Raw genomic sequence first — 8,457 nt, 5'->3', positions numbered from 1 at the left:
TGTCGTTTTAAATCTCTGTGTCAAAATAGCGTGTTTGAAGATTGTTGTACAACATATGTCTTCATCTGTCTTCATCTGCTGTAGCTTGTCCTTCACAAATTTGTTAAATCAGCTGCATGATTTATTAATCGAGGGAACGAAATAGTAAATAGTGCACGATTTAATTTTTTTTCTTGCAAGGAATGTGCGGGGCTCCATACACCTCTACAGTCATTGAAAGTGAAATACTCGATGATTCGCTTCTAACTGTTGAGAAATTTGAAATACTCAGTGGTGATTGGCTATTTTTGTGCGCCAAAGAAACGTGCGCGCATCCATCTTTAGAATTTCGAACTTCCGGTTTTGCGGTAGCATTTCTGTCATCGCTGTCAATGGATAATTAGCTGATGAAGTGCATTTACTTATTGTAGGGTTAACAAAAGTTATCATGAGCACTGTAATGTTTAAATCAGACGTCTTAACAAATGTCAGTAGACCGTGAAGATTTTAAAACGAGCAGTTCATTCATAAATAGACCAATTTGGTGTTTGCAAACAGCGATGACGTTTTTTGTGGGCGGAGCCTAGCTGGTTGCAGAAAATGACAGTTGAGCAGTATAAGTCTATGGAAGCCACGAAATAAAAGAATAAAAAAAGTTAATTTCGAGTTTATATCTCACAATTCTGACTTTTATTTCTCGCAAATCTGAGTTTACATCTCACATTTCTTACAAAGAAAAACAGAATTGTCAGATATACTCGTTATTCTGTCTTTTCTGAATTGCAATTCCGCAATTGCAAATCCCGCAATTCTGACTTTTTCCCCCTCAGAATTGTGAAATAAACTCAAAATTGCGAGTTATAAAGTCCGAACTGGGAGTAATAAACACGCAAATGCAAGAAAAAAAAGTCAGAATTGTGAAATAAAAATTATTATGTTTAAAAGTTATCTATGTAAAATACTATAGGTTTAAATTATTTTAATTATAATTATTTCATCATGTAACTGCTATGTATGTATGTCCTCTGAACTGCATATGTGAATATTATGTACACTTACTGTTTACATCAAATTCCTGCTTTAATAGTAGACTAATCCTTACAGATGTCATCAGTCCAGTCTGTGAAACGTCTCTGTTTATCTTCAAAGGACGTTTTTAACGATGGTTTTCTTTAAAAATGAAGACTATATTTTTTGCATTCCGATTCCAACATCCAGAGGCACAACAAAACATTTTTCTCTTTTTCTGTGGATTTTGCACATTTTCCTTCAATTGCTACCACTATTATTCTGCAACCAGTATGCGCGCGCAGCTGCAAGTGACGTAATTGTGACGTCTGCTCCAAAGTGGTCTATACGTAAGATCGCTGTGGAAATACAAACCGGAAGTCAAAAGACAACGACCGCGGCGCTGAAAAGGGGCGGGGCTACATTAGGTTGCATCATCCTGAAGTGAATGTTTGTTTTTTGAATGGGATTTTGGTTAAATTTCTGAAATAAGATGCGTAGTTAACACAAGCTCTAGATACTTTCATAAAAACAAGTATTAGCCTACTTTTTTTTTTTTTTTTTAAAAGCTGTTGACATTAAATGTAATCAAGTGGAACAGAGCTCAGTCCACTTTTACAACCTTGTTATGCTTATAAATGAGCACTTACAAACAATTGTAATTCAAAATTTAAAGGGAAAAAGTTTTGTAGATAAATAATAAAAGAGATGTCTGTTTAGTAGTGGTGATGTTGGTTGACGTGCTAATGTGGTGTAGTTCATTTATAGCCTTTAGCTCTTTGCTTCCAACGACTGCATTTAAGCTTCATAAAAGTTGTGTCACATCTGTGAACATTATCTTGATGGACAAAACGTACAAGTATCATTAACTTTTGTTGATCACAGAGCTTATTTCTTTTTGACAACATAGTTCCTGTCGTAGCGGTTTTCTAAAATGTTTTAATTCCATTGGCAGATTCAATCTTAGAATAACACAAGACATGTCACTCGTATTGTTTTGAATGGGAGAAAGTGTAACGCGCAATATGGCGGAATAAGTCCCGCCTTCTAAAGCCAAGAGCCAATCGCCGACTGGTAAAGTCATCGCGTCACTTTAGCGGCCGTTAGAATCACCGGTTTCTATAGAAACAGTCAGACGCGCGCCTCCAAAGAGACGCGCATTTAGGTCTGCGCATGCGCATTAGCTTGATCCAGCCTGAAAAAAATACAGTTTTTTGTCATGATTCGAGCGTTTAGAAACTAAATGTATGAGTCGGTTGTTGTTAGATTTCATTGGTGTTTCAACCGGTTTTTAACAGGATTCAGTCAGCTGGGAAATATGATCAAAGGAGGCTTTGAAAATAAATCTATGTTGTTTATCCTTTTGATCTTTATTTTAAATAAAATCACAAAATTCTAACCTGTCGTTGAAGTACAACAATGAAAAGTTGGGGGAAAATCTTACTATGAAATAATTTTTTTTCTCTAGTTTACGTTGGCCACAATTATTGACACGTTGTTTTCCCAAGATAAAAGAACCCATGATACCATGTGTCTGAACAAGATGTCCAGCAAAAAAAAAAAGGCATGCAGCAAAATACAAAAAAAACCCCAGATTGAATTTGTTAAATATGAATTGACTAAAGTGACATTACTGAAAATATGCATTTCAATTACTGACTAATAACCTTTTCATTGCCAATTAAGTGAAATTACTGAATCTAAATATAGAAGCTTGATAAAAAAAAATGCTAATTTAAAGGAAAAGATGTCAGACGGACTTAAAGGTTTTTGCGTTTGAACTCTTCACTTGATTTAAATTAAATCATTAACATTATAAATGTCTTTACTGCCACTTTTGATTGATTTAATGCATCCTTGCTGAATAAAAGTATTCATTTCTTTAAATTCTTCTCAAAAAAATAAAAATAAAAATTCTTACTGACCCCAAACTTTTGAACGGTAGTGTATAATGCTACAGAAGCTTTGTATTTCAGATAAATGCTGTTCTTTTGAACTTTCTATTCATCAAGGAATCCTGAAAAAAAAAGTACACAACTGTTTTCAACATTGAAAATAATCATAAATGTTTCTTGAGCAGCAGATCAGCATATTAGAATGATTTCTGAAGGATCATGTGACACTGAAGACTGGAGTAATGATGCTGAAAATTCAGCTTTGATCACAGGAATAAATTACTTTGTGAAATATATTCAAATAGAAAACAGTTATTTTAAATTGTAATAATATTTCACAATATTACTGTTTTTTTACTGTATTTTTAATTAAATAAATGTAGCCTTGGTGAGCAGACGAAACTTCTTTTAAAAACATTAAAAATCTGAGTGGTTCCAAACTTTTGGACTGTACTGTATATATATATATATATATATATATATATATATATATATGTCAGGTTTTCCTTCTTTTTGTTTCTAGCTGATCACATTCCTGAAAATCTTATTAAATCCAAAATTACATTTAGTGTCCCATTCACTGACAATCATATAAACATTCACGCTGCTGGTGATGATTCTGTGATTTCGGTCAAATACAGGCTATTTTCGCGGTGTACAAATACAATACGCTTAAAATGATTATTCATATATAAACATGCGCTACATCAATGACGATCTAACTTTGTTGTTTGGGGAAAACGAATAAATCATATTTATCACAATAGTTCTTTCCTCCACCATATGTTTAAAGTTTATGGCCCGCCCATATCAGGAATTTGGGTATCAATTATTCCACAAACTTCCTGGTGGCAAACATGACGGGCGTTCAATATTTAGCAGAAAAGTCGTTTTTATGTTAATTCCGATAGCATGTGAAGGCACTATGCTTGTCGTCGATCACGTGACTCTGTGAAACAAAAGCTAGCCCCGGAAAAAACTTCATTGAAAACTGGAGATGCACTGAAGAGCTTCACTGTCTGATGTAACTCATTCATGCTGTTTCATAAACTCAAAGAGTATTAATAGTGTCCATCGAAATCAGATTTTGCAACAACATGAAGAACATTGTCAAGACTGTGCTGTTTTCATTAATAATGTGCGGTAAGTGTGTGATTTCTGTTCAGTATTTTACATTCACAGTTTTCTATAGTAATACCAGTAATACAGAATGATGTTTGACAATGTAAAAATGCTGAAAGTTTTGTGTGATTTGTAGGTTTAGGGGTGGGGTTAGTGCAGAATATACATTAAAACACATGGGTGCCTGTGTGTCTGTGTAAAAAATAAGTTTGCATGAACATAAATGAGAAAAAAGTGCTTATGAAGAATTGATCACTTTTGTTTGTTACAGAACAGACTGCTATTTCTCATAGAAAGCAAAACACTATAATACGTTTATAAAAACTGTATGCATTTGCCTGTAAGTACAGTAACGAGTCATCAATGATTAACAAATGCTGGTTATAAGAGAGTTAGTGCAGCACCTGAAGACATGAAAAATGATTCTTTTCTTTTTCAGTGCATAATTAGTAGCAGCAGCACAAAATTCCCTGTACTTCTAACCTTTGCTACTTTAACTCTTATTTTTATTTAGTACTTTTATTCTTATTCTGCACTTTTTGGCTCTTAATTCTAGCTCTTCTTAGCTGTTTTAGGTGAGAATCGGATTTGTTCAGTGTGTATGAAGAACAACACATAGGAGAAGAAAAAAAAGTCTGGGTAAGGGAGAGGAATAGATGAAGGAGGAGAGGAGAAGCTGGATCAGGATAAGAGAAAAGAAGAGGTAGAGGAGAGGAGGAAGAATGTGTGCTGGATTGAGCATCTCTATGACTTCCCCCCTTACACATGTTGAACCTATGAAAGCGTGTTTCTGCCATGCATAGAAAATAAAAAAAACTTTTTATCTCACAATTCTGACTTTTTCCTCTCAATTCCTAGTTTATATCTCACAGTTCTGAGAAAAAGTCAGAAAAAGTACTTTAAGTATTGGTAAACGCTTGTTAGCAACTGACAAAAACTGTAAGACAGTACATTAAAATAATATGCTGAGAAACGCAGTATCAAGCAGCACAGCGAGAGTTTTGTACATCAAAAGCCATCAGGAAGTGAATCACACCGGATTCTAAACACATTCCTCTACAGTGTGTAACTGACCACATCCATCTTACATGAAGAATAAAGTGGATAGTTTACAGATAATATCTCATATTAAACATTTACATAACCTGATTTACTGTTACTTCCACTTTGTATAATGTTCATTCTCTCTCTGCTATCCATAATACTGTTTATATTAACATATAAATATATAGGCTACTTTATGTTGTATTTTGTTTTCTCCGTTCATCATAGACCACACATGTGGAAATTATCCAGATATGGATCGCTCTCTCGCTCCAGTTTTTCTAAACGGAAACTTCCACAACCATTACTTGTGATTAACCGAACCCTTTAAAGGTTCAGTGTGTAATATTTAGGAGGATCTATTGACAGCAATGCAATATAATATACATAGCTATGTTTTCAGTGGTGTATAAAGATCTTACATAATGAACCGTGTTTTTATTACCTGAGAATGAGCCATTTCTATCTTCACACACCGTGGGTCCTCTTAGAAGTTCATTCAACATTTTGCGGCACCATGTTTCTACAGTAGCCCTAAATGGACAAACTGCTCTACAGAGAGCGTTTCGTCACTATATGGTTCTTCGTTGGTGTTTTTAGAGGCAGCTTGCATCGTCACTACATTGAATACGAATGAAGAAGAAGAACTAGTAGTAGTAGTCGTCTGGTTTATTAGAAGCAGAGACCGTTCTTTGTTATGCTGCGTTTACACCAAACGCGAATAGAGCGTCAAATTCGCGTCTACCGCGTCTAGTTTGCCGCTTGAACATTTTGAATGCATTCGCGCGTCTAGAGCGAAATAGACCCGCGTAAAAAACAAGCGTTTGAAGCGAAATTGACGCACGTCCGAGGCGAAATCCGCTTCTTGTGGGAGGGGCAAGTGCTAGGCGGTTGTCTGTTTGCAAGATGGCTGATGTTGATCGTGCGTTCATCGAGAGAGCTACCGCTTTGTATTCGCGGGTCGATAAACGTGTACGTGACGCAAAAGTGAAATGTGTATTTACAACTTACCAGATTGCCCAATCTCCTCACCGACACTCTTCCAAGCGAGGTCCTTTTTATTCCTGTCTCTATAGAAGTATGAACTTGTGTCATAAATCTCTGGGTGACTGCTCACTGATAATATCAGTCATTCCTCCATTTTGAATTAGTGACTCCGGGCGGGCCTGCCGCCACAGCAGCAAGCAGGCTCCTGATTGGTTAACGCGGCGCGAATTTACGGCAAAGTTAAAATTTTTCAACTCGGGCGTCAGACACGAATTCGCGTAAATGCGAACGAGGCGAATTCGCGTCTTCCGCGCCGCGCTAAACGCCTCATTCGCGCCGCGAGACCTCCAGACGCGCGTAAACGCGTCTTTACATTGACTTAACATTGAAATCATTCGCGCCAGACGCTCTATTCGCGTTTGGTGTGAACACAGCATTAGAAGTAAGAAGAACCTCATTGCTTGACTGGCTCTCTGCGGTCTCAGACGACATCTTTGTCCTGTGTCGGCCAACGAGCCATTCAGACATTCAAAACTATGATGAAAAAGGCAGGAGACGGGAGTGATGCAACCAAAGTGGCACATGTACTGTCCATCTGTTCTACAGGATCATCCCACAGGAATAAGTCCTGCAGAAATGCTGTTGGGATGTAAACTGCGTTCCACTCTTGATCTGTAACAGAAGGTTTGAGACACACAAAAGCCGTATCATGACAACAAATGGCAAGGAATGAGTTTTCAAGTTGGTGATGCAGTTTTGACACAGAACTTTAGTTTGTTCCCAAATGGATTCCTGGGTTCATGCTCAGAGATGGCAAAACTGTGCACGTGTGGATCAAATTCTTTCTCAGGATGTGGAAAGTTCAGAAACAAGAATGAATGTGTGGGGGGATGTTTCCTTGAACACGTCAGTGTGTAGCAGGACTGACTCTGTTTGTGAGAAACTATGACAGAGCCAGTGGTTTTGGGCTTTCAGGAAAACCCTGAATCTGTAGGTTCCAAAGGACTGTTAAAAGGCCGAAACATTTGGAATACTTTGTGTTGTGAAAAGAAAGAAAGAAAGAAAGAAAGAAAAATGTAATGGAAAAAGGTTATCTTGTAAAAAGTATTATGGGTAATGTTGTTATCTCTTAAAGGGGGAAAGAAATGTGAAGTTCCAAAGGAATTATTATTTTTGTTTTGAGTTAAGAGTAAACCAACTAAATGTTTAACACATTTCTGGAAACTATGCCTCATATTCTCAAAACAGTGAACACAAATCCATAACGTCTCACCCAATTCCCCAAACATCCTATTTTCAGGTCGAAATGAAGCTCTACACCCAAAATCATTCACTCTTGCTGAAAAACCAAACTTTGCTCTCAGACACAAGCCCTCAAAAACACACACACTACAACATAGTCTTACACACTGCTGAGATAAATTCAAAACAATACTACAAAAACAAAAACCAGTAATAAGTTGTGTTGCTTGTGTTTCTCCCCCTCAAGGAACTTTACACATGATGAACACGTGTGCATTTGCACATTTTTTTTATTCCTTAATGTACTGTACAGTACAATACACCAAACAACAACAAAAAATATTCTGCCCCAGCATCACATCTTTGGTCTGGGACAGGCCAGAGAATCTCGTCAACATCACAGGCTGTACTGGCCCTGTCCAGGCAGCAGGGGGAAAATCCTCTTGCGTGCCTGATCCACCCCCGGCACGCATCAACTGAAATGTCCAGTCAGGCTTCTTCCATTCCATCATCTCTGTGTCCTACAAAAATACAAGTACTGATTACTGTAACTGGAACACATCCTTTTTACAAAATAGAAGCAGACAGAAAGTTTATCTGTACCCTAGTGAAAAATAACTAAAATCGATTTGAAATACATTTATTTTATGCTAAGTGTACTACAATTGCATTTACATTTGCAAGTGCTTAATATAAATACCCTGCAATTGTACTTTTAGTGTAGTAAATTGGTATACTTAAAGGTACAATTTGTAAGATATTCGCAGTAAAATATCCAAAAACCACTAGGCTAGTGTTGTATATTTTGTCCAGCTGATTACTAACAATATCTCTAATGTTTTCAACTACTTGTAAATCATGAGAAAATTCCCATTCTAAACAGTGACATGGGGCAGTGCAGTCGCCTGACGTCAGTTACCCTTTGTTACCGCCTTTACTGACGTAGAAACCACATGACAACAGTGCCGTGGACAAATGCGGAAGTAGTGTCTAGCGTCCAGCAAACCACTAGCTTGCTTCAAGCAGTTCCTTATTTACTTCTTGCACGTTTTATGGTGGATTGTGTTACTTATTTATGGAACATAATTACTGTTTACCATCTGCCGCTGGTTCTGTCGACAAGGACAGCTCCCGTAAACGTAAGCGTACGGGCCAACCAAACGACCCAAGAAGAGTTTGG

Source organism: Megalobrama amblycephala, linkage group LG1 (genome assembly GCF_018812025.1).
Source record: "Megalobrama amblycephala isolate DHTTF-2021 linkage group LG1, ASM1881202v1, whole genome shotgun sequence".
NCBI lineage: Eukaryota > Metazoa > Chordata > Actinopteri > Cypriniformes > Xenocyprididae > Megalobrama > Megalobrama amblycephala.
The sequence above is the reverse complement of the archived record's forward strand: the minus strand, read 5'-3'. Positions refer to the sequence as shown.